This window comes from Lissotriton helveticus, chromosome 4_1 (genome assembly GCF_964261635.1).
Source record: "Lissotriton helveticus chromosome 4_1, aLisHel1.1, whole genome shotgun sequence".
NCBI classification, from domain to species: domain Eukaryota; kingdom Metazoa; phylum Chordata; class Amphibia; order Caudata; family Salamandridae; genus Lissotriton; species Lissotriton helveticus.
In genome coordinates, this window is record NC_136063.1 from 1095534591 (window position 1) to 1095561534 (window position 26944).

The 26944-nt window shown below is 43.1% G+C and overlaps 1 long non-coding RNA gene across 1 annotated transcript in view; it reads right to left on the reverse strand.

Annotated features, from left to right (window-relative positions):
- Window positions 1–20009: 20009 nt before the first annotated feature.
- Window positions 20010–26944, reverse strand: part of LOC144827434 (uncharacterized) — a 103623-nt gene continuing 96688 nt past the window's right edge. The window contains exons 3-4 of the long non-coding RNA XR_013610185.1: window positions 20635–20824; window positions 20010–20129 (exon numbers count right to left, since the gene is read on the reverse strand). This is a non-coding gene — a long non-coding RNA (uncharacterized LOC144827434). The remainder of the gene's footprint in view (window positions 20130–20634; window positions 20825–26944) is intronic.

A 26944-nucleotide genomic window follows, 5' to 3' on the forward strand; every position in this document is an offset into this window, starting at 1 on the left:
GGAGCTGGAGGAACAGATCACGCCAGAGGAGATAGCCGCGGCAATCCTCGAGCTCCCCTTGGGGAAAACACCAGGGCCTGATGGGCTTCCAATATCCTTCTATCGCATGTATCGGGCGCAGCTAGGCCCCTACCTTCTCCGCCTGTTTAACTCCTTTACCGAGGAGGTGGGCCCGTCCCTTGATATGGGGCTGGCGGAAATTGCCTTGATCCCGAAGCCTGGGAAAGACCCGTCTCTGTGCGCGTCGTACCGACCGATTGCTCTGCTAAACTCAGACTTTAAGATCTACACCAAACTGCTAGCGAAACGGTTGGGCCCTTACATGCCGAGCCTGATCGACCCGGATCAGGTGGGCTTCATCCACGGTCGTCAGGGAGCGGACAACGTCCGCAGGGTTGCTCACCTGGTAGGTAAGGCTCATCATTGGAGGATTCCAGCTTGTCTTCTCTCGCTCGACGCGGAGAAGGCGTTTGACCGAGTGGACTGGTCCTTCCTCAGGGCGGTACTGTACAGGGTGGGGTTCGGACCGAAGATGATTGCTAGGATCATGGCCCCATATATTGCACCACGGGCTAGGATAAGGGTCAACGGGCAGCTCTCGGAGTCGATCAACATTGGAAGGGGTACCAGGCAGGGCTGTCCGCTATCACCCCTGTTATTCGCCCTCGCAGTTGAGCCCTTAGCAGACATGATACGCAGGGACCCCAATATCCACGGTATCCCTCTTGGCGGTCAGGACAACAAGGTAGCGCTCTTTGCGGACGACCTTATCCTTGCACTCACGCGGCCCCGAGAGTCCCTGCCGGCAGTGCATACTGCGCTGTGCCTTTTTGAGAGGGTTTCTGGCCTGAAAATTAATCATAGCAAGTCCTGGGTACTTAGCCTCACTATTCCGCAATCGGACATTTCCTCGTTAGAGCACCTAGTCCCTTATCAATGGTCGACTCAGCACATCCGATACCTGGGCCTGACATTAACCCCCTCGCTAGACGGTTGGACGCAAGCCAACTGGAAAGACTATCGGCGATCAATCCTCGAGGATCTACAGCGGTGGAGACCGCTAGTGCCATCCTGGTTGGGCAGAATCAACGCTGTCAAGATGTCCATCCTGCCCAAAATCCTGTATTTATTCCAGTGTCTCCCTACCCCTATACCGCTGCATAGCATCAGAAGCCTACAGCGTGATCTAACAAGCTTCATCTGGGGGGGTAAGAGGCCTCGATTCTCTCAAGCCTTACTGATGGCACCCAGGGACCGCGGGGGCCTAGCCTGCCCCAACCTTGTGGAATATTACTGGGCTGCTCACCTTCGGTACGTAGTGGAGTGGGGTGCGACAGAGAGCGAGAAAGGGTGGTTCCATATGGATAGGGCCGTGACCGGGCGTACCATATGGGATCTGGCATGGAAGCCTAGAGCAGGAAGATCCCCGAGCGCGTACCTGGCGGTGCCCACGAAGACGGTGCTAGAGATCTGGGATAGGATAGCGGTTCGTAAGGGCCTCACGACCTTCCCCTCGCCTCATACCCCTATTGAAGGGAATCCAAGTTTTCCCCCGGCACATCGGACTGGGGCTTTTCGTAGGTGGCCTCAAGGCGACTGCAGGGTGCTCACGGATCTGTTTGATGGAGGTTCCCTCAAGACTTTCGCGGACTGCAGGGAGGAATTCCGAGTGCCGCGTACGGCTGAAATGCAGTACACTCAACTGAAGCACTGGGTGCTCGCAGACGATACCTATCAGGCGGCCATGCGCGCCTTCACCCCGTTTGAACGACTGGCTCGCTCTTTTACAGAGACAAAGGGACTGATCTCCAAAATTTGCCGGATCTTGCAGCACCCGCACACTCCGCCTTCCCCGCCATACCAGCAATGCTGGCACTCTCTCACGGAAGTGGACATCACCCCGGCGCAATGGTCCAGACTATGGCGTGACATACCCCGGATTTACCATAGTATACTGCAACAGGAGAACGCCTATAAAATAATGACGCAGTGGTACTACACGCCACAGCGGCTGCATAAAATGTTCCCGACCTCTTCTCCACTGTGTTGGAGGTGCCAATCTGTGACTGGGGATTTCTTGCACATATGGTGGACCTGCCCTTTGCTGACCCTCTTCTGGAAAGAGGTCCTGAGTCACATCAGGGGGGTGCTGGGGTTTCCTCTGCCTGAGGCCACTTGTATGATACTATTAGGTATTAAACCTGCGGGATTGACGGCCCTCACTCGGAGTGAGTGGGCGCTGACACTCCAAATGCTAGGAGCGGCCAGGCAGCTCATTGCCCTGTACTGGAAGAAGGTGAAGGTCCCGCCCATCGCTGCGTGGTTTGTGCGCCTCTGGCATGTCATAACACTGGAACTTCTCACGGCCCGACTGCAGGCCCGAGATGTGCGATACAAAGCGGTGTGGCAACCCCTGGTGAAATACCTGTGCGCTGTAGAGCAGGCGCGTAACATGCCCCCCAAGCTCAGGGCGCTGCGATTAGTAGAAGATGCATTAGTTCCCTCTGATTCCAGTAGATTGCTGACATGAGGCTTGGGTGTGTGAGGCATAGTGCATTGTCACTGACATTGACTGCTCCGGCCGCTGACGCAGTACTCCCCCCTTCTTATGCACCCCTATTGGTCCCCACTCTTAGCGTCTAATGGCCCCTTTCTCTTTTAGTCTCATCTTTTCCTTTACTCCTACTGTCTTCTCTACTTTGCTGTCCCTTTCTCTGTTGCTTCACTGAAGTGTTGACCGTCTTGGTTCTATCGTTCTACCCCTCTGGGGTTTCTGGTTCCCGATGTTCCGGGGATTGGGCTATCTTGGGCTGTGACTACACAGGATCTGTTGACTGAGTATGACGCGACCGGCCCTTTTGGGTTGTAGGTAAACCGCTGTGTATAATTTGATGCTTGATTATTGTCAATGCTTTTCCTTTTTCTCAAGTTCTAACGCGGCTGGCCCTGTTGGGTTGTAGGCTTAACGCTGTGTGCAAGTCATGCCACTGCAACTCCCTGTTATGGGGGTGAAATAAAAAGATTTGACAACAATTGTCTTATTTGAAGCGTATGAAGAAGACTGCAACCCCTGGAATGCACTAGTTTGTTAAATGAAGAGCTAAGCTAGGGAAATATTGTATGCTGCCCTCATCACACATGCGCAGACATCCTCCTGCCCTACGTGAGTTGTGCCGTAGTTGGGCCCACGGAGGTGAATGTCACATGTTTGTCCTAACCTCTGAGAATTGAGAATTCAAAGGTGAAAAAGGGGCTTGGCCAACTAACCCACTAGGTACCTGGTGGGTTAGATGGGCCCCAGGGACCCTCAGGATTCAAGGGGACTTAATCCTCCAACTTAAAACGCGCCCCGGGGAGCGTTTGCACACTTGTCACATCAGTCCCCACACCCTTCCTTCACCACTGTGCAATCTGGCACTCTGGCGCATTGTAAATTGGGGGATTAAGTCCCCTTGAATCCTGAGGGTCCCTTGGGTCCACCTAGCCCAACAGGTATCTCCAGTAAGCGTCACAGAGCTGCGTTGCAGATAGGTGTAAAAAGGGGTGTGGCCTTGGACCACCTGTCTGCAACGCAGCTCTGTGGTGCTTACTGGAGGTACCTGGTGGGATAGTTGACCCCCAGAGACCCTCAGGATTCAAGTGGAATTAATCCCCCAACGTAAAACCTGCCAGGGGGCGCGTTTGCACAGTGGTAAAGGGAGGGGGCGGGACTGATGTGACATGTGTGTAGTTATCCAATCATTCCGCCAAAACCCAAGCACTCATAAATTCACCATGCACTCTCCTTGCAGTACTCTAATCTTCCAGTCAGTACCCATGTACTCATGGAATGGCCCAGGCACTATCACATCCACTGGTACAATCCCCTAAGTACTTCCCAGGCAGACCTCTAACCACCTAGACACTACTGATTCATTCTTCCAATTACCCAAGTAGTGCCCATGCACTCCAGAAATCCCTCTGTCACTACCCATGTACTCCTCCAATCACCCAGCCAGCACTATGTACTTATCCGATCACTCCACCAAAACCCAAGCATTTATAAAATCACCATGCACTGTCCTTGCAGCCCTCTAATCGACCAGTCACTACCCATGTACTCATGCTACGACCCAGTCAGTAACACATGCACTGCTGCAATCCATTGAGGACTACCTATGCAGTCCAGCAATCTCCCTAGTACTACCTATGCAGTCCGCCAATCACCCTGCCAGTCCTATGTCCTTATCCAATCACTGCGCCAAAATCCAAGCACTTATACCTTCACCATGCACTCTTCTCGCAGTGCTGTAATCATTCAGTCGCTACCCATGTAGTCATGAAATGATCCAGGCATTAACACATGCACTGCTACAATCCCTGTGTACTACCCATGCAGTCCTCTAACCACCTACACATTTCTCATTCGCTCCTTCAATTCCCCTGGTAGTACCCATGCAGTCCAGCAATCACCCTGTCATTCCCCATGCAGTACTCCAGTCACCCAGCCACTACCATGTACTAATCCAAACACTCCGCCAATACCCAAGAAGTTATAAATTCAGTCAGGCACTCTCCTTGCAGTAGTTTAATCTTTCAGTCAGTATCTATGTACTCATGCAATGATCCAGGCACTAACTCATCACTGTTACAATCCCATATGCCCTACCCATACAGTCCTGTACCCACTTATACACTTCTCATTTGCTCCTTCAATTCCCCTGGTAGTACCCTTGCAGTCCCGCAATCACACTGTCGCTCCCTGTGCACTCCTCCAATCACCCAGCCACTACCATGTTCTAATCCAAACACTCCTCCAATACTCAATCACTTATAAATTCACCATGTACTCTCCTTGCAGTACTCTAATTTTCCACTCAGTACCCATGTACTCATGCAATGACCCAGTCACTAACACATGCACTTCTGAAATACCTTGAGGACTACCTATGCAGTCCAGTAATCTCCCTGGTACTATTTTAGCAGTCCTCCAATCACCCAGCCAATCCTACGTACTCATCCAATCACTGCGCCAAAACCCAAGCACTTATAAAATCACCTTGCACTCTCCTTGTAGCACTCTAATCATCCAGTCACTACTCATGTAATGACCCAGGCATTAACCCATGGCAAATACAGAGGGGGTCATGCTAATCACAGGGGTACCCCAAAACATAGTGTTCCCTGGTGTATGTAGGTGTTTACACTGTATTCTAAGTGTCTTTTAGCATAGCACTGGCTCTAGGCCTGGTTAGTCAGAGTCAGTAACCACCAGTACCCATCAGCAAAAAGGTGGAGGCACAGGAGGACTTTCTCCTCCTCTGTTGGTTTTTCTGCACATCTCTTCTTCTTCCTGCACTTTTCTCTGTCTTTCTGGACTTCTGTTGCCTCTTTCTGCATTTGCCTTGCTTCTTTCTGTGCTTTTCTTACACTTACTTCACATGTACTACTGTTGTAGGCATAGTTAGAAATAAGTATTTAAAAAACCTTAGAAATTCACTGAAAACACCATAGGTTTCAGGGACGTTATAGTTAGAAATTAACATTTAAAAAACCTTTGAAATTCACTGGAAAAAACCATGTGTTTCAGGGACGTTATAGTTAGAAATTAGCATTTAAAAAACCTTAGAAATTCTCTGAAAAAAACATAGGTTTCTGGGACGTTATAGCTAGTTGGAGATTTCACTCCTACAAAACCATATAAATTCGCCTGTTATAGTTAGTAGACCTAACTATAATTCGGACCCCCCATGCACTGCTGATGATGTTACATATTACATCACTCATGACATGCTCAGTGACATCACTGATGACATCTCAAATTACATCACTCATGACATCATTGATGGCATCATCCACATGATCAACTGATGCACCTCCTCATACCCTAATAAAAACCTTTCATACTCCCACTCTAAAATACAGACCACCAATATCAAAACCATAGGCAGACCAATAGCAGATAGTACATACCTGCTCAGTGATTCATACGTCTACACACACATCCACCCACTAACCAATACAGTCACTCATAGACACAGTCATTCATCTTTACAGCCACTGATATATCCACTCATACACCCATATAGACACTCACACACTGCCACTCACCCAAAGCGCTACTCATACACCTGGTCAGTTATGCAAAGGAACTATCACACATCCATTTCATTGCTTATTCAGTCATACACACACCACAACACTTATTTATACAGATACTAACATATAATTACTCTCTTAAACAATCACTCATAGAAACACATACTCATCCATACAGATATTCTTGCAATCACTCATTCTCACATATAGTAATTTGTATACTCCAACACTCACATATACTGCTTTAAAACATATGTAGTTACTCACACATGCACCACTGAGACGTCCATTCACTCACCAACACACCCATACACATACTCCCCCACCCATACAGCTGTTTCCATATGCACTCTTGAACCCATACAGCCAGTGAAACAACTACTCACATATCTATGCACAGAGTCACACACCCCCACCCACCCACAAAGTCACTCAGGCACCCATCCCCCCATATTACCCCCCTACCCCTATCCACTCTACTTATCTGCTTTCCAGTTGCTGACCTTTGAGATGTCATCAGTGATGTCACTGACAATATCATGAGTGATGTAATATATGACGTCATCAGCTGTGCATTGCGGGCACGCAAGTTATAGTTAGCGCAACTAACTATAACAGGTGAATTTCTCAGGTGTTATTCTCAGGAATCCACCTACCACGCCTACCTAAGGTATGGACTACAACTCCCATGAGCCACTGTGAAGGGGTATTTCTTGTCTTCTCGTGCTGCGGAGCATGCGCGTTATTCTGTATCTTCCGGCTTTGCGGTTGGAATCCTCTGTGAGCGGTTTGCTCTTCCCCGAGTCCCGGAGCTGTGTCGAGTTCCCTGCATCTTCCGCTGGTTAGTGAGGCTTCAGAGGCGGGTGAGTGATTGGAGCGGCTGCTCCTTCTACATGAAACGGAGCGCGGTGTGTTGGCCGACCACGCGCTACCGTTTCCGTCTTCCTGATACTGGCTTGTTTCCTCCGGTGTCTATGCCACTGCTGCACAAGTGCGCTTCGGACACAAAGCGGAACGTAGTGGGTCGACGGACCAAACGTTACCGTTTTGTTTTACATCCTTCTTGGGTATTGATATTATTGCAGAGCATAGTGGTGGCTACTACATGCTGCTGTGATAAGGACACTCTGCTTCTTTTATAACGGAACGCTGTGTGTAACCTGCCACGCATTGCCGTTTATGTACATTTCATGTTTGCCTGTAGTGCGGTGGTAGGTTGGACTAGACCTAGCCGCAATTACGACTTGGACCTTTTTTCCACTATATCATATACAGCGGAGTTAAGTAGTGTTGCTACGTTCTTCCGTTGGTATTGGATTGCATTGTGGTACTGAGCCTTCTTCCACGGTATATGAGGATACAATATACATTGAGTTCAAGGAAGAAGACTTACTAGGATTTGTTCTAGAGACTAACGATCTCCAGTTCTTAGTTGGAGGAGTTATTCCAAGCCCTTTATTAGTTCTACAAGGACGGTGTCCTTTCTTCCTGGGTTTCGAGAAAAGGGCTTGCGCTTATTGTTTGTTTCCTGGTCTACTTTTGGATTGTTGGTTCCACAGTTGGAGGTGTGTTTCTAATCTCTCCTGTATAAATTTTCCTTAGCGAGAATTGATGAGAGTAGAGATTATAACGTATGCATTGTTTTAATAGTGTTTTCTATGATTGTCTTTCAGAGCCTAGCATCCCAGCAGTTCCTTCCCCTTCCCTGTTTTTTTCCCTTGCCTAATGGTTCGAATTCCCTGTATACATAAGTCGGGGAGTTGGTAACATTAGGAGGTGGACCCCTTTGAGCTACAACCGGATCGTGTGGAGCGTATTCCTGACAGTTATAGTCAAATGTCCAATTAACTATAACATCCCTGAAAACCTACGGTTTTTAGTGAATTTCACAGGTTTTCTAAATGCTAATTCTTAACTATAACGCCTGTAAAACTTATGGTTTTTAAGTGAATTTCGAAGGTTTTTTAAATGTGAATTTCATATTTTAATATTTATAAAACATATATTTTTTTCTATTTTTTAAAATAATATTTTGGAACTCTATTATCCTTTTTTCTACTTTAAAAATGATGTAATGTTTTATATCTTAAAAAAAATATGTATATCTTTTTTTTTTGTTGTTGAGAAAACTAGAGTCCTGTACCAGTAGTCTACCAAGCTCCATCAGTACCCGAATCCTATCCGCCATATTGCTAAACTCGTAAATGATGTGCATTTCGTTTCCGATGGGTATGTGTCACCATGTTCCGCGTAACAACATATACGTATGAGGTCGCGCCAGCTGCTACTTTCTTATGCGACGGGTACACAGTACCAAGCCGCGTGTTACGCCATGTACGTAAAGGGTCATCCCCGCTGCGCGTTGCGTATGCGATTAGTGCACGCTGCCAGACCTTGTGTTACGTCATAGACGTATAGTGTCGCGCCAGGTACGCCATTCCCTCATTTTTTTTATGTCTCAAAACTATATCTAAATAACTTTAAAGTGTATATGAGAGCAAGCGATAATCTAAAATATTTTAAACATTTATATATTTCTAACTGTAATAAACTTATATTATAGTAAATATGTTTTCTCAAATTCTCGTCGGTGTGGTCTCCTTGCGCGACGGGTGCACGATTGCCATATGACCTTTAAAAAAAGCATTTGATTACTTCATAACATTTCCCATTGTAGCAGTTGCAAAACATCACCCATTTTACTCATTCTCTCTACAGCATTTGATGAGACACACCTCTTCTGCTTATAGAGCTTTTTTGAAAACCTTTTGCTAGGTACACATACCTTACACTACACACAACATGCAACCATCATCTTCATCAATATGCATGATCTGTAAAGTAGCCTTCCACCTGTGATAGCCATGCACCTAAAAGTTACATAACCAAATGTTTCCCCACTGCCTGAGGTAACATGATTGCATACGCTGTCCACAGCACAATGTAATGTGGTACGGCCCAGGTATCATGCATAGATAATGAACACAATGGCACAGATAGATAATGGAAGTGGGTACGGGCACGTGCGCTCGATACATTTTTATTACCAGGGTCATATATCCAGTGACGTCTGTGCTGGATGGGTGTGGGTGAGTGTAAACCAGCCCTCAAGGAATGCTTGCTGCTAGCATCAACTACAACAGTAACCATTGGATCACACATAGATTTTCAATAATAAAAGGGTCAATAGTTTGTGCTGCAGTAAGGTACAGACAGTAGATGTGAAATAATACAGAAACAATTCTGTCATATAAGAACCAGAACTTGTGGTATACTGAGACACAGGCAATAGAACTGAAATAATACACAAAAAGATTGTATCATAAAGGGTCTATCAGTTCTAGTGCACTCAGATAGCCACATCAAAAGCATTCAGCATGTGCACAGCCTGCGATGATGCATGCTGCGGGCGGACCGTACTAGGAGCAATGTCTGTTGCCATCAACAGTGCATCATCTGCAATAGCGACTCAATCTGAATTGTGAACACTGCTGTCTGCAGTGTAGGCCAGAGAAAGCGGTCAGCAAGGGCCCACAGCTACGTGGCGTTGACTTGAGCTGCCCAGTTTGCCATACAAGAAGCAACAAAAAGCGTGTGCGGAGCCTGCCATGATACATATACGTGGTGCGGACAGAGCACACTGGATCAATGTCTTTTGCCTACAGGACTGCGTCATCTACAATAGCGACTCGATCTAAATTGTGAACACTGCTGTCTGCAGTGTAAATTGAAGGCAGTAGTCACACAGACAACCATGAATACTTTTTCTTTTTCTCATTTCCTCTTCACAAAATGCAACAACATAAATTACAGAAAACTCCGCAATAAATAAATCAAAACAATTTGAATTACGATCTCTGCTGTCCACAGTGTAGATTGTTATTCAGTTTCCTTTTCCACTACCAAGAAGAATTTGGTCATTGTACTAAACCTATAACTCATCTAAAAAAGTTCTTCAAGCAAGTATACTAAAAGGATATTGTCTATATTTCAATAGACATTGTAGTTACTTGACTACTGGATTCTCTAATTAAACAATCACCACTCGGTATGAATTGTGAGCCCTGCTGACCGCAGTGTAGGGCAGAGGCAGTGGTCATTAACTCCTCACAACCACGTGCCATTTGATTCGGAAGCATGGAGTTGGTTGCACCTGATCGGAGGGGGTACACTGAAATGATCACACACTTTAACTTCTGACATCCTCAATCATAGAATCAAGACCCCGTTTCACTGTTCGGACCTGCTGTACCGCGGTGTACTGCAGCGACTGGTGTCAACCAAGCACAATAATCATGTGCAGCAGTTAGCTACGGAAGCAGAGAGTCTGATGCACCTCAACGTAGGGAGTTATGTAAAACCAAGCAGCAGGTAATATCGGACATCGTCCATTGTGGCATCAAGACACCGTTCCACTGTTGGGACCTAGAGTAGGTTGCACTGTTGGTACCTGTTGGACTACTCTATTAGTAGTATACAGAGCACTCAACGCTGCTGGGCCTCAGACTGGGCGCTGTGTGCCTGTGTCGGGATAGCCAGCGTTGATCTTGAGAATCTTCCGACCTCGCAGACCTCGGTCCAGGAGCTTCCGGCAGCACGTGGTGGGCCCTCTTTCACATAATGCGGTAGCAAAAGGTGAACTGTGGGGCATATGTGCGTCACAGCGGCCAAGACGGTTTCGGAGTAACAGCAAGCCGAGAGCATCATTCACGCAGCCACCTTTGCTCATGGGGTCAATCTTGTGGCGATGTAAGCTGTGCAGACCTGGCAGACACGTTCGCCATTCCTGAACAAAACCACACCCACAGAAACGTGCCTTTTATTCATACCCCTACGCTGGTCTTATGAACGTTGAGCCAGTTCACTACGCTAAAGATTTGAGGGGGAGGGGGCACCTACGCGCTATGTTTTTGTAATCTTGCATTGTATACATTTATAATTGAGAATTACTTGCCATCTTCGCACATACTTTGCTCCCATCTCTCCCCGCATTCTGCATTGTGTGCAGAGGTGCCATGCCGTGTTTGGTTTGGGTACCTGGCTAGCCAGGGTTCCCACAGTACGTAGTGTCGTTGTGTCTGCTAGGTGTACATGTTGTTTGTCATGTTGTATGTGATTATACAAGGTAGCACGTTTATTGTCGAGCAGCAGTGGTTTGTCCCATTTACATATCGCTGTCTTAAAGAGGATACAGAACTTTTTCTCACAGGTGAAAAGTGCAACCACAATGGTAGTCATTCATTACTATCCAAGAATGTCCAACTGCACGACACTTCGAAGCTTACAGCCCCCAATCTTGCGTGTTTTCTTAAAAGCACTCCATCTCCCACAATCAGACCAACATTCACATAGCTTGCTAACTGCAGTTATCTGCTTCTCAATAACATGCACTCCTACGAAGGTGAGCTGGCATACCATATGTCCTTACTGTTTAAAACCGAGTAACTTCCTGTGGCAATGTCTATTCCCACTCACACAAAACAACTCCCAAACTTCAACTTGACCTTCAATACCTACTTTAAAAACAGATTTCATTACACTAACCAAACTGAAAGCACTTTTGTTCAGAACAGAAGTGTCCCTGACTTCTGCAAAAGAAATGTATCGACTGCAGATAGCACAAACTTCAAGTAAAATACAGTTCCTTTTTAAAACGAACCTCCCATTACACTTTGTGAATTGTTACACAATTTTCAACACATTTCACACTGAAGGTCTGGCACACTTTTTTAACGCGGTCTCCTCCGTCCTACTCACAGTCTGTCAAACTGTTTTTGGTATAATACCAAACTTAATTTATTCGATATCTATGGAATAACAGGAACAGTGCCCATAATTCTCGCTGTTTTTGCAGCCATCCTACTACTATTCTTGCTTGTAAAAAATGGCTGCGCTCCCTGTGCTAACAACCATGTCCGACAGAATGCGCCTCTACGCAAAGCTACATCAATACTGTAAAAAATAGAACAACTTTTCGGCTGCCTGCCTCTATCTATTATCAGAGCCAGCTACAACATGACATTTATTTATACATCTGCAATCTGCAAGCAATCATCTTTTTTTGCAAAACTTGCCCATTCGACTGGCAAATAGATCTATGCCTTGCCAACATCCCAACAATCGCTCCCGATATCCAGCAGGCAATGGAGTATCTTGAAAACCATGAACTTGATTGTTCAGGCAGTGGAGCAATGGAGGATGCAACGCAAAAAGGCATCGCGGCGGAATGGGATTCCTGCGTCGCCGTGAAAGATCTCCTGCAACGTGCGACCTTTGACAACATCACAGATTGCCTGCCAATTCAAATTGCCGCTCCAACATTCGAGGAACATTACTGTCCCTTTGAGGATATAAATTGGATTGCTTCGCTTTTCTCACACGATGGCAACAATGACCTCTTGGAACATTTTGCATCTAAAGCCGCTGAAGAACTTCCGGACTGCAATCTCCAAGAGTTGTGAGAAATTCACGTTATCCTTGTATTGATTTTTTCCAACTTTTTTTACTTAACTATTTTCATATAATAACTTTCTAAGTATGCTCATGCATTTGATTTTTTTTAAACTTTTTATTGACATTTTTTATCCCATATATACACATCCTCCTCCCTCCCCACCCACACCCCGCGCAACACCACTAGCATACGAAAAGACTTATTACAATCATAAATCTGAAGTTAATAATTTAGAGTTCATTAGGACATATGCGGTGACAGCAAAATCATAAAAATAAAATGATAATGATAACTAAATACATTGTAACCTATGTATATCCCTGAATCCATTGCAAAAGTGGTGCCCAGATCTGTATACCCTTTCTTCTTTTGTTAGATCCTTTATTTTTATAGATTGCGACCTCTAGGCTGCAGTCGCAAGCAACCTGGCCCTCCATTGTTGGAAGGCAGGAGGATTAGGATCGAGCCAAGTTGTGGCAATACAGAGTCGGAGGATTGCCATGGCCACAAAAATCAACCCCTGGATGTTTTTCTTCCGCTCACAGTTTGCTACCCCCAAAATAATTTCCTCGGTTGTAACATCCACTCTTATTTGGCACACTTAGGACAAGAATTCGGATATATCTTTGATCAGAATATTAAGCTTTCTACATGTTGCAAACATATGTATAATATCGGCCCCAAACAACGCACACTGTGGGCATGAAGTTTCCTTCCCTAGTGTCCATTTGGCGATTTTCTCAGGCATATAATATAGGCAAAAATTTTTTTTATAGCATTGTGCCTGTAATTTGATTGACCTTAACGATGTATGGGCTAATTCATAGGCACGATGGGGGATGGTAGGTTGCACTCTCAACTTAATCTGCCAAGCAGAGTACTGTTTGTCCATATCATCTGGAAAAACTGAATTCAGGGCTTCGTATATTTCCCCAATCTTGGGTGTGTTTTTTTTACAGAGATTATCAATCAATTGATTATTCGGAAAATTGCATCGCCCGCCTTTTTCTTTGCTAAAAAATCTCTAACCTGCAGAAACTTAAAAAAATCCCTTTGGCTAATATTATATTCTGCATGTAAATCTCCAAACAGCTTGAAGCCCCCTGGTGCATAAAAACAGCCCAGCTGTACTATTCCAGTCGAGACCCATCTATTGATACAGCTATCCTGAAAAATTTGAGGTAGATCATTATTATGGCTCACTGGAGTATAGTATGAGTATCGCCCAAACCCCAAAAGCCTACGAACATTGCTCCACACTTTATACACCCCGGCAATAGTTTTAAATTTAACTTTCTTAAAATAGCTATCATTTACATGCTGCCAAAAGCAACCAGTACATTCTTCTCCTAGTATAATTTCTTGTGGGGTCGGAATCAATTGCCCGGTGCAATCGTGAGATATCATTTTGACACAGTATTTTAAGACGGTGGCCCAATAGTAAAGTTTAAAATTAGGTAGGGATAATCCTCCTCTTTCCTTTGGTTGCATAATCCATTTTAGTGCCCGTCTAGGTTTCTTATATCCCCAAATGAAACTTGAGAACATAGAATCTATAGTTTTAAATATTTGGGGAGAAAACTCAAGACAAATGGTTCGAAAGAAATATAAAAAACGGGGCAAAAAAATCATCTTAATAACATTACAACAACCACCAATAGTCAGGTGTAGATTATTCAATCGGATCAACTCCTTCTAAGTTCGTGATATTAGTGGGGTCATGTTGTTATCAACAATATGTTCAATTTTGGCATTTATTTTAACGCCTAGATATACGGCCTGAGTGGTCACTCTAGGGTCTCTCATCGTGATTTTGTTATTAAGAACAATCTTGGTTTTATTAGAATTCAATTTATAGCCGGAGACTAACCCAAACCGATACGCCTCTTCTTCTATCACAGGCATGGCTAAATTGGGATCTCTGGTAACAAGCGCGATGTCATCGGCATATGCTAAGATTTTAGTATTATGCGTTCGTATTTGAATCGGTGGTATTGATTCAAGGTTCTCCAGCCATCGGATGAATGGGTCGATGTATATCGCGAAAAGAAGAGGGGAGCAAGGGCACCCCTGCCTAGTCCCCCTCGAAATCGCAAAGTTCTCTGACAGAAGTCCATTAACTAATACCCTGGCGCTTGGTTTATGGTATAGCCTTTGAGTAGCCTTTATGAATCTATTAGTGATTCCGCAGTGAGATATTGCAGCCCATAGAAATCTCCAGGAGACCCTATCAAACGCCTTCTCTGCGTCTAGCAGGATAAGCGCCATAGGGTCTCCTGTTGATTCCATATAATCAAATAGAGAGATTACCCGTTGTATATGGTCAGTTGTTGACCTTCCTGGTATAAACCCATGTTGATAATGTGATACTACTTTATTTATTTTTGGTGCATGTCTAGCTGCCAAAAGTTTTGAGTAAATTTTTGAATCCCCGTTGATCAATGTGCTCACGCATTTGAACTCTGTTTTCATTATTGCCCCTTACGTCTCCAGCCTAACCAGAGATGGGTGATGTATGGCCTATGCAAATACGCTATTTACTTGCTCAATTAGCCTAAACCCGACATCCATTTTGAAACCATGCCTATTCTTTGTGCACACGTCTCTCTGCCTGCCTCTTATCCACGAAACCCTTTCACACAAATTTACTCATCCTCAGCCTCTGCTCACGAGCTGGCGATCAAGATCAAAAAACGCAACATTGTTTAGGAACTGGTTGGCACAGTGTGGTAAACGTATCTTACCTTTATTTTCATTATAGAATTGAGTCATTCATGTCTAATAGCTATTGTTTAAGTCACATGGAACTGTAACATGTAATGTGGAATTCACTGATGCAGGAGCTTCGGTTTGAATAGAGAAGCGGTTGGAGTTTGCCTCAGTTCAGTGCCTTAGCTCTTTGCACAAGAATTTTTTTTTAAAGAGCTGAAGACAATAATGTATGGTTTGATGAGAAGGGTACCGAATGTGCTACAATTTTGTGTTCCTCCTCAAAGTTCCGATGTGGGTAGAACTATTACCGATTCTGAAATGCACCACATTAAATATACCGCACAAAAGATTGCTGATTGTTCTACTGTTGATAATTTTGTGTTACAAAAAAGGAGTACCATGGTACCTAAGAAGTTTGATGATTACATTTTACAAATTTTTTTTGGTTTGTTTTCTTAAAGGATACATTTGGTAATTGTATCCTACCTTTATTTTCCTTATAGAATTTCGAGTCATTCAAGTCTAATAGGTATTGTTTATGTCACATGGAACTGTAACATGTAATGTGGAATTCACTGATGAAGGAGTTACGTTTGAATACAGCAGAAGTGTTAGGAGTTTGCCACAGCTGAATGTTTTAGCTATTGCACCAGTGGACCCATTTATGGCACTTAAATAAAGACACTTTTTATATATCTTTCAGACTCCATCGCTTTATCACACACAACAACTTTCTTAGACACACCTGATTTCACCATTTCTCTTCTGTGGCATTGCAACATTCTGCATTATATCCTTCATGATTATTTCTTTATTCCTGCTTGCTAAAACACTACATTCGAGTCTTCAGAAAGTAGAGGTGAGTATTCCGCTTCCCCCTCCCTGTATAGTATAAACGCATACTAACACTACTTACACAGGCATGCAACAGCGGCCAGTATCCTACAGCGCCCACAGCACATCACTTTACAGCAATCAGATCACTGCTTAGGCTCATGGTTTCATCCCTGAGTCTTCAGACCGGTACCAGAGAGTAGTTTGCTTCCCACTCCCGCTATACTCTAAACGCATACTAACACCACCTGCACAGCTATCCTACAGCATGTATGCTACAGCGCCCAGAGCACATCAGTTTACAGCACTCAGCTCACAGTTTAGGCGCACGATTTCATCCCAGAATGTACCGGCACCTCACCTCAGCACCATCTCACTCTGGGCAAAACAGCACTTTCACACCGGTAGGGATAATTACTTCAGCACTTCAGTTTACAGCACTCAGCTCAAGGTTTAGGAGCATGCTTTCATCCCCGAGTGTACCAGCACCTCACCTCAGCACCATCCCACTCTGGGCAAAACAGCACTTTCACACCGGTAGGGATAAATACTTCAGCACATCAGTTTACAGCACTCAGCTCAAGGTTTAGGCGCACGATTTCATCCCCGAGTGTACCGGCACCTCACCTCAGCACCATCTCACTCTGGGCAAAACAGCACTTTCACACCGGTAGGGATAAATACTTCAGTAGTTCAGTTTACAGCACTCAGCTCAAGGTTTAGGAGCATGCTTTCATCTCCGAGTGTACCAGCACCTCACCTCAGCACCATCCCACTCTGGGCAAAACAGCACTTTCACACCGGTAGGGATAAATACTTCAGCACATCAGTTTACAGCACTCAGCTCAAGGTTTAGGAGCATGCTTTCATCCCCGAGTGTACCGGCACCTCACCTCAGCACCATCTCACTCTGGGCAAAACAGCACTTTCAAACCAGTAGGGGTAAATACTTCGCTTCATACTCCCTATATAGCAGACCATAAGCACCCTACAGAGCTCACAGCGCTCCTACCCTCCTCTTTCCTACTTTTCTCGGCCTTCTTTTCCCTTACTCGCTTCAACGGAATCACAAAATGTCTGCCAACACTTCCTAGTGTTGCCAGTAGGCAGTTATAGTTAGGACCGAGTTGCCATAGGAAGAGCATTTTTTGTTTTGCTTATAACTTTGGCGTCGTTTGATGAATCTTCATGAATTTTTAAAAACAAATTCTTTGTTTATATCAGCTCCTATGTTGAAAGTGTGGCGGTGATTCATCAAGGGGGGCCGAGATAAAAAGGGGTCCCAAAACGTGTTTTCTCCATGTTAATTTCCATAGGAAACTTTAGACAAGGCTACCGATACGGGTGAACGGAATTACCCCAAATTTGGTAGGGAGAAGGGCTTTGGTCTAGAAAGCACGCGTTTGTTTATTTGGTGTAAATCCGTTCCGTAGTTTTTGAGAAATATCGAAATTTGCAGATGTTGATATTTGGGAATTCTGCCATCTGATTGGCTGAGGCGTTACAAGCAGGAGCTTGCTGCCTATTGGCTGCGAGTGCTGCGAGCGGTTGCAACTAGGAAGTGTTGGCCGCCATTTTGTGATTCCATTGATGCGAGTAAGGAGAAAAAGGGCAAAAAAAGTTGGAAAGGAGGGTAGGAGCACTGTAACCTCTGTCCGGGAGTGCGAAGCGAAGTAGTCACTGTTACCGGTCTGAAAGTGCGGTGTTCTCAGAGTTACATGGTGCTGATATGATATGGTGCTACACTCGGGTATGAAACCAAGAGCCTAAACCGTGAGGTTATTTCTGTAAAGTGATGCGGTCTGGTCTTTTTAGCATTAGTGTGCAAGTAGTGTTAGTAGGCGTTTATACCATACAGGGAGTGGGAAGCGAACTACTGACTGCTATTGTGCGTTTATTCTATGCCGGAAGCGGGAAGCGAATTACTCACGCCTACCGGTGTGAAGATGTGGGGATGAAACCGAGGTGATTGCTGTAAAGGGATGGGCTCTGGGTGCTGTAGTATACATGTGCAAGTAGTGTTAGTAGGCGTTTATATCATGCAGGGAGTGGGAATCGAACTACTGACCGCTACTGTGTGTTTATAGTATACCGGAAGTGGGAAGCGACGTACTCACGCCTACCGGTGGGAAGAGTTGGGGATGAAACCGAGGTAGTTGCTGTAAAGGGATGGACTCTGGGCGCTGTAGTATACATGTGCAAGTAGTGTTAGTAGGTGTTTATGTCATACAGGGAGTGGGAAGCGAACTACTGACCGGTACCGTGCGTTTATACTATACCGGAAGTGAGAAGCAAAGAACTCACACCTAACGGTGTGAAGAGTCGGGGATCAAACCAAGCTGATTGGTGTAAATTGATTGGCTCTGGGCGCTGTAGGATACTAGCCGCTGTAGTATAAGTGTGTAAGTAGTGTTAGTATGCGTTTATAGTATATAGGGAGTGGGAAGTGAACTACTCACCCATACTGGTTTGAAGACTCTGGGATTACACCGTGAGCCTAAATTATGAGCTCATTGCTGTAAAGTGATGTGGTCTGGGCGCTGTAGCATACCTGTGGAAGTAGTGTTTGTTTGCGTTTATACAATACAGGAATTGGGAAGCAAACTAGTCACCCCTACCGGTGTCAAGACTCGTGGATGAAACCTTGAGCTCATTGCTGTAAAGTCATGTGCTCTGTGTAGTATTCCAATGTAAGTCATAGTAGAATGTTAGTATGTAATTCCACTAGAATCTAAGTATGTAATGTTAGAATGTAGGGCTGTCATGAGGGGAACCTTGCAGAGTTTGTACACGGTGCTGGAAAAGACGGTTGCCTTGCTGTCTGCTCCTGTTGGTGGCTCTTTCAGGTGTCTTGTTTTCCTGTAATAAATCTATTTATTGGATCCACTGCTGTCTGCCTCTTCACTACATAAATTTGGCGACGAGTGGGAGAAGGTAAATAGAAGGCCAATATTTCAAAATTGCTTGCGTTGTCCTGAAGGCCCATTTTCTTTGTGTAGCTGTTTCTACTCATGCCAAGGTCGTCGGCTCATTGAACTATGTCATCCAACTTCTGGTAGGATTTATATTCTTAGAGTTTGCACTTCCTCTGCTTCTTCACTACATTCTGGTCGCTGTACTACACGTGTGTAAGTAGTGTTAGTATGCGTTTATACTAACAAAAGCATCATGGCCCTAGGGGGGGCGACCTCTCAAGCGCAGCTCATACAATGTCCCGGGGTGTGCACTCGCGGGACATTTGTGTTTGCTATTTGAGGGCGGGTGCATGGCTTCCACCCTGTGATAGCCAATCCTTGTTTGACTACTTGAAGCGAGAGGAGGAAAACCTCGTATTGCTTTATTAGAGGGGATGCGGATGGTAAAAATAGAAAAAAACACACAAAAAAGCGGGGTCTCACCCATTTATTTAAATGAGGCGCCTGATGGGTAATGTTCCGTGGCCAATCCAATTATTCTATTGCGGGGTCTCTGTAGGACTGGGGATCTTAATGTCACATGTAAATTAGGCGTGGAATGGCACAGAGACAATTCGCAGCCTAGGGGACCGCCACCTTCCCAGGTACTGTTTACTAGTTGTTCAGGGGGTTCGAGGCCAACTGAAGTCCAGGGATCGCCACACTCCGGGGCTTTACTTAAATATGCAGGGTGGGCCTCAGCAGTTCCCTGATGCCTCAGTGGTCCTAGAAAGTGCCTTATTGGTTCTGTAATCACACGGGCAGTACTCATGGTGTTATAAAGTGATATACTCATAGAACTCTTGCAGTTGTAGAATTACCCAGGCTTCATTTGTGTAATAGTCAGTTAGATTATGTTTGGTAGGTGCACTGTAATATTAGAAAAGTTCGCCCTCATAATCTCCTATAAATAGATGATTTTCACAATAAACTATAGGCAAGTGTTGTCAGAAAAAGAAGACCTATACACTCAGTTATTTATTTGAAAAAAAGTAACTTTTATTAAAACACAAATAAATAGAAACGTAAGTTTATTAGAACAAACAGTATAATATAAAAAACGTGGGTTGGACTCCAGTGGAAGCAGCGTAGAAAACCTGCAAGACAAAAATGAAACATAAGTATGTGTGCTGTGTGGAAGAGGTAAAGAAAGGTAGTCCAAATGAAAGGATGATAGTGGGAATGGGGCGAAGGGGGAGTGGGTGGAAGGGAGAAGGGGAGAGAGAGTCAAAAGAAGAGAGGGAGGAAGAGACAGAGCATTGGCCTACTGCACCCAGCCCTTAGTGTTTACCCTCCCGTCACCCGTTTGTCTAGGACGCTGGGGTCCGCGAGAAAGAGTGTGGTCCATCAAGTCCTTAAAATGAAACATATGAGGCCAGAGATTAGGGGCCATATTATCAAGGAACGGCAATGAAATTATCGCCACTTTAGTGGCAGGAAACTGCCGCTAAAGCGGCGATAAGGGGCTTGATAATATGCCTACATTATTAGCTATGGTAAAATTGCTTAGATCCACCTTTGCACCCAGGGTGCTGCACCCGAGCCCCTTACCCGGCACTGTGCTCAATTGTAGGTCCTGCACACCGAGGTTTCACTGCTCACCTGCCACCACCGGTGTGTCCCACGAAGTGTTGGTGCAAGCTCCGAGTCCGGGTTACGTTTGTACAGTAGGAGAGCAGGTCTCTAGTTGGGGACAGTGTCTTGATTCCACGATGGAAAGCGCCAGAATGCCCAGGGCATCATCGCGGGGTGTGCTCCCGCTCCGCCCATCTTGAGCCAATCAATTCAGTGTCTGAAAAGGGAGAAATAATTTAATGGTGGAAACGTCTGGATGTAAATGAAAGTTCATTTCAAGCTTGATAGAAAACAGGAGTTGAGTGCATCCTTCGTTTTTGAAGTATGATCTACCAACTGTTAGTGGTAATCATGGTTCAAAGAGGAGTTAGAGTGCATGAGAATTCACAAGGTTAAATAATGATAATACGTTATACGAAGGTTCACATAGACTGGAACAGAGCGTATGGTAGAAGCATAATGTGCGAGTGTAATATAGTGGTGGAAGGCTGTGCGCATGTACACTTTAGTAACAAGCTTACTACAGTGCCCTAAAAGCCAATGCCACGTGTCTGTAGGGCAGCGCTGCCCGCTGGCACAGGCCTATAGTATGGTCCAGCAGGTCCTTAAAATGAGACATTGATGTGACTGAAGGAGGTCAGAGATCACATCATTATGCACAGCAACATTGCCTATTTGCACGTGCGCACTCAGGCTGATGCACCCCTCACGAAGCACGGCGCTCAACAGGTGTCTGTAGGGCAGCGCTGCCCGCTGGCCCAGGCCTACAGTACGGTCCAGAAGGGCTTTAAAATGAGACAGAGAAGAGACTGAATCAGGTCAGAGATCACAAGGGAGAACTGTTTCGAGGAGATGCAGCAGTGATGTATCCAGGATCCACCACTGAGTAAGAAAAGGTAACGATAACACTATTTACCTGCTAAGTGAATTTCTACCCATAGGATAACAGTGATGTACTTTTTAAGAAAGTTAAAGAAAATTATTAACATAATAACCTCAGATAATCTTTTGTCTTAATATTTATATTAAATATATATAAATAAGTTTCTTATCATTGAAAAAATCACAGAAGTCGCGCACACACCGCGTCTGTTATGTATATAACGTCACGCGCTACTGCGCATCCATCACGTCGCGTTATACGTACATCTCGCGTATGCGCAAGGCATCGCGCGCAAGTCGCATAGCAACCGCGTGGAAAAAGTTGGACCCGTCGCACACCCTTCGCGGATCCTAAACAGCGACCCTAAAATGGCGGACACGTTTCACGCAGTAAATGAGTAGGGTGTTCGTAGAGTGCGCAACTGCAAAAAAAAGGAAAAAAACTAATAAAAATAATTTACGTATATTATAAACAATATAAAATAATGAAAGGAAAATATTTTTATGTAAAATAAAATTATTTTTAAAAAACATGTAATGTAATATAAAAAATAATATCTAAAAGAAAAAGATTAAAAAAATGTAGTTAAAAAATATAAAAAAAACAATAAAAATATTTACAAATTGGCATTTGGGGATGGGATAGTCCAGTTTGCAGACCTTACTGTGAAGTATGGGATTGAGAGGAAGGACTTCTTTAAATACCTTCAAGTAAGGAGTTTCCTTTGTCATAAGCAAGGTGGTAGGTTGGGGTTTAATAGTAATGAAGTAATGGAAAAGATAAAAGTAGGAGGGGACTGTACAATTAGATCTTTTTATGCAAGTTTAGCAAAAGGGAAGATGGATGACTTGGAGAAAGTTAGCAACAAATGGGCTGGAAAATTGGGTGGGGAGCCCGGAAGTTTTCAAGAATCCTTGGATCTGGGATGTAATATTTTGTGTTCGGGTCCCCTGCAATCGCAGCATTATAAGACGTTATTTTCGCTGTATCATACCCCCGCCAGAATAGCTAAATGGGGAGGCACCACTGGCACTACATGTCCACGCTGCAATGCAGGAGATGCAGATATTATTCATATGTTTGCTACCTGCCCTCAGCTTTACACCTTGATTAAAAGCGTAGAAGATTTTCTTAGTAATACTCTTGATATAGGAATTAAACTGACACCTAGGATGATATTGTTTGGGATAGATAATCAAGATGGATTTGAACAGAAATAATTTATGTTTATAGCTACTGCAGTTTTGAGATTGACAATAGCAAGAGTATGGTTAGACAAGATACTCCCTGGAATGCAAGTTTGGTTGGCAAACTTATTAGCCAGCTACAACCTTGAGAAAGCTATATATGCACGGAGGGGGAAAAAGGGAAGGAGACTTGGGTTGAAAATTTGGGAACCAATAACCAAATGGAAAGAAAGGATGGCATTATAAGATAATGTGAAAGAATAACGAATCTTAAATGGTGCTTTATGATACCTTTATAGTGTTTATACTGTCTTGAAAACTTCAAACCAGAGATATGTAAAAATATTTGATGTAATTTTGCAAAATGCATAAAAGTATGATGTGTAATACAATGTGCATGTTAAGAATAATAAAAAAACTTTAAAAATAAAAAAAAATAAAAAAAAAATAATGAAAGGAAAATATTTTTATGTAAAATAAAATTATTTTTAAAAAACATGTAATGTAATATAAAAAATAATATCTAAAAGAAAAAGATTAAAAAAATGTAGTTAAAAAATATAAAAAAAACAATAAAAATATTTACAAATTGGCATTTAAAAAATCTTTGAAATTCATTGAAAAAAACGTAGGTTTCAGACATGTTATATTTAGGAATTAGCATTTAAAAAACCTTTGAAATTCACTGAAAAAAACATAGGTTTCAGACATGTTATAGTTAGGATTTAAAATTTTTAAAAAAACTTTGAAATTCACTGAAAAAACCATAGGTTTCAGATAAGTTATAGTTAGGAATTAGCATTTAAAAAAACCTTAGAAATTCACTGAAAAACCATAGGTTTCAGGGGTGTTATAGTTAGCTGGACATTTCACTCGTATAAAACCATTGAACTTCTATAACTCGCGTGTCTGCAATTCACTGCTGATGATATCACATATTACATCATTCATGAAATGGTCAGTGACATCACCGATGACATCTCAAATGACATCACTGATTACATCATCCATGTGAAAAGCTGTTACACCTGTTCATACAGTAGCATAATCTTTTAACACACATTATAAAATATGAAGTACCATATTTGAAACATTGACACACCAGAACAAGTTTTTTTTTAAAACCCACTCAGTGATTCCTACATCTACACACACATCTAAACACTTAACTATATATGCTAACAAAGATCAATAGAACACTATTAAATATACTTATATACCTACATCAACATTACACACCAGCACATATCCTATTCCTTTATGAAGATATCCTAATCACTTATGCAAACAATTTATCATACTTATATTTACTTAGCTATACACTTATACAAACACCACTTTATTTATTCATATAGATAGTAACTCATACTCAGTGTGTTATAAAATCAGTATTACAAGTATACAGTTATACATACATCACTCATTTAATCACTGAGTATTATGTATACTTATTTATATACAATAACTGTCACATACACTGCCTTTTATATTTTTAGTTTGTTGGAAATATATCATTGAGAAATATATTTACTCATCACCACACTCATAAAGAGATTCACTCACCCAAACCACTGGTTCTACATACAGTCTTAACCTCATATACTTACTAAATCAACTATTTGCACATCTTTCCACAGTCACACACGTCCCACCCAACCACACACACATTCATTCACTATCCCATACAAATACTCATTTAAATAATTAATAACTAATGTAGACTTTCACATAGGTAGTAACCAACTTATGTAGTAGTGTACACAACATGAGATAGAGTGATACAGGTATTTATACAGTTTAATCACTATCCCATATATTTAGTGAGACACTTAAAATTCCTCACTTAGACGGTCAAACACATTGGTACTAAATCCTCCATTCGCACACTTATACATCCACTCAGTCTTCAAGGCAGATTGATATATATATATATATATATATATATATATATATATATATACATATATATATATATATATATATATATATATATATATATATATATATATATATATTCACTGAAAAAACCATGGGTTATAGACCATATATAGTTAGGAATTAGCATTTACAAAACCTTATTTTACTCACACAAAACCATTGAAATTCCATATATAGTTAGTTGCACTAACTATATATCGCGCACCCGCAATCCACTGCTGATCATGTCACATATTACATCATTCATGACATGGTCAGTGACATCACTGATGACATCTCAAATGACATCACTGATGACATCACTGATGACATCTCAAATGACATCACTGATGACATCATCCAGTGACTGTGTGTTTCTGTAAAGTTTAAGTATGTTTTACATATTGAAAAATGAGTAGATGTAGAAGTGTCTAAATAAAAGATTTAGTAGGTGCGTGACTGACTGTATGAGTGAGTGATTAAATGTGTCTCACTGAGTGCATGGGTTAGTGACTAAACTGTCTTAATTTGTGCATCATTATGTCTGTTGTTCTGTAAACTGCTGCATGTGTTGATCAGTAGCTATATGAGTAACTATATGGGTTATTGATTGATTGTCCAAGTATTTGTATGGGAGACTGAGTGTGTGTGTGGCTGGCTGGGAGATGTGTGACTCTGTGCAGATCAATGTGTTCTTGTATCAATGATTGTATAAGAGAGTAAGAATGTGTTAGTATATATTTGAAAATGTAAGGTACTCTATGTTTAACTGTATAGATTAGAAAATGGAAGTGTGATTGATTCTTTACAGGACTGACTATGTGTGTGAGTAACTCCATGGATGAGTGGCAGAGTGTGAGTGTCTGTATAGGTGTATGAGTGCATATGATAGTGTTGTAAAGATGAGTGATTGTATGTATGAATGATTGTATGGGTGAATGAGTGAATGTGTGTGTAGACATAGGAATCAGTGAGTGTGTATGTAGTAACTAGTATTGGTGTGTCAATGGTTTAAAAAATTATATTCTGTATTTAACACTGGGTGTAACAGAGGTTATATTAAAGTGTGAGGAGATGCATTGTATTGTCACATGAATGATATCATCAGTGATGTGACCATTGATGTCAAATGAGATGTCATCAGTGATGTCATCAGTGATGTCATTTGAGATGTTATCAGTGATGTCATTTGAGATGTCATCAGTGATGTCATTTGAGATGTCATCAGTGATGTCATCAGTGATGTCATTTGAGATGTCATCAGTGATGTCATCAGTGATGTCACTGACCATGTCATGAATGATGTAATATGTGACATGATCAGCAGTGGATTGCGGGTGCGCGATATATAGTGAGTGCAACTAACTATATATGGAATTTCAATGGTTTTGTGAGAGTAAAAGAAGGTTTTATAAATGCTAATTCCTAACTATATATGGTCTATAACCCATGGTTTTTTCAGTGAATTTTCAAGGTTTTGTAAATGCTAATTCCTAACTATATTTGGTCTATAACCTATGGTTTTTTCAGTGAATTTCAATGGTTTTTTATTAGCAAATATCAAAAGCTTTAAAATGTCAAGTACGTGGTAGGTAAAAACATTTTCGTGTTTATGCACGCTGATGTGCTTTGAACGCTGCCCCCCCTCTTTTCTTTTAGGAGTATTCTCTCTTTGCAGATAGTGAAGGGTAGGGTAATCCGTCGTGCCTGCTTCCCTCTCCATTTGATTGATTGTTATCCAAGCATTTACTGTTTTGGAATTGGTTCTCTTTGGTTCATTCTCTATTTACAAACAAGCACAGAGTCGCAATACTCTGTTTAGTCTTTGCAGATAGTGAAAAATCGTTAGAAAAAAAGAAAAGGAATCAAGCAAAATCAGTAGGCCACTAATGGGATCTCTTTTTGACCTCGCTAAAATAGAAACAGTAGGAACAACCCCTCATGAGAAATATGAAACTAGTGAGAGGAACCGAGCTCGACGCCATGATGGCTGCAAGACAGCTCGGCTCCGCCGCCCACCCCGCCCAAAATAACGACAAACCCTATGCAAATATTAAAAATATATACAACACACCAGCAAAGTAACAGGGTAAAACGTTTTATTAAATAACTATTTACATGGCAGCCTGCTGCAACATCGATCCAAATGCATGCCGCCGTTCCTGGGATTTCTCCCCGACTACTCTGCGGCCTACGAGATGGAGAGGCCGGGGCGTTGACTAGGCGGGGCCTCCGGCCGCAACCACAGCGCCAACGATCGCTGCTGACGGAGGGGAGCCTTGCCGGTGAGACCACTGATCTGAAGAACCGCTGCCTGCGGTGCCTCCCCGAGCCGCTTGACGGAGGCCCC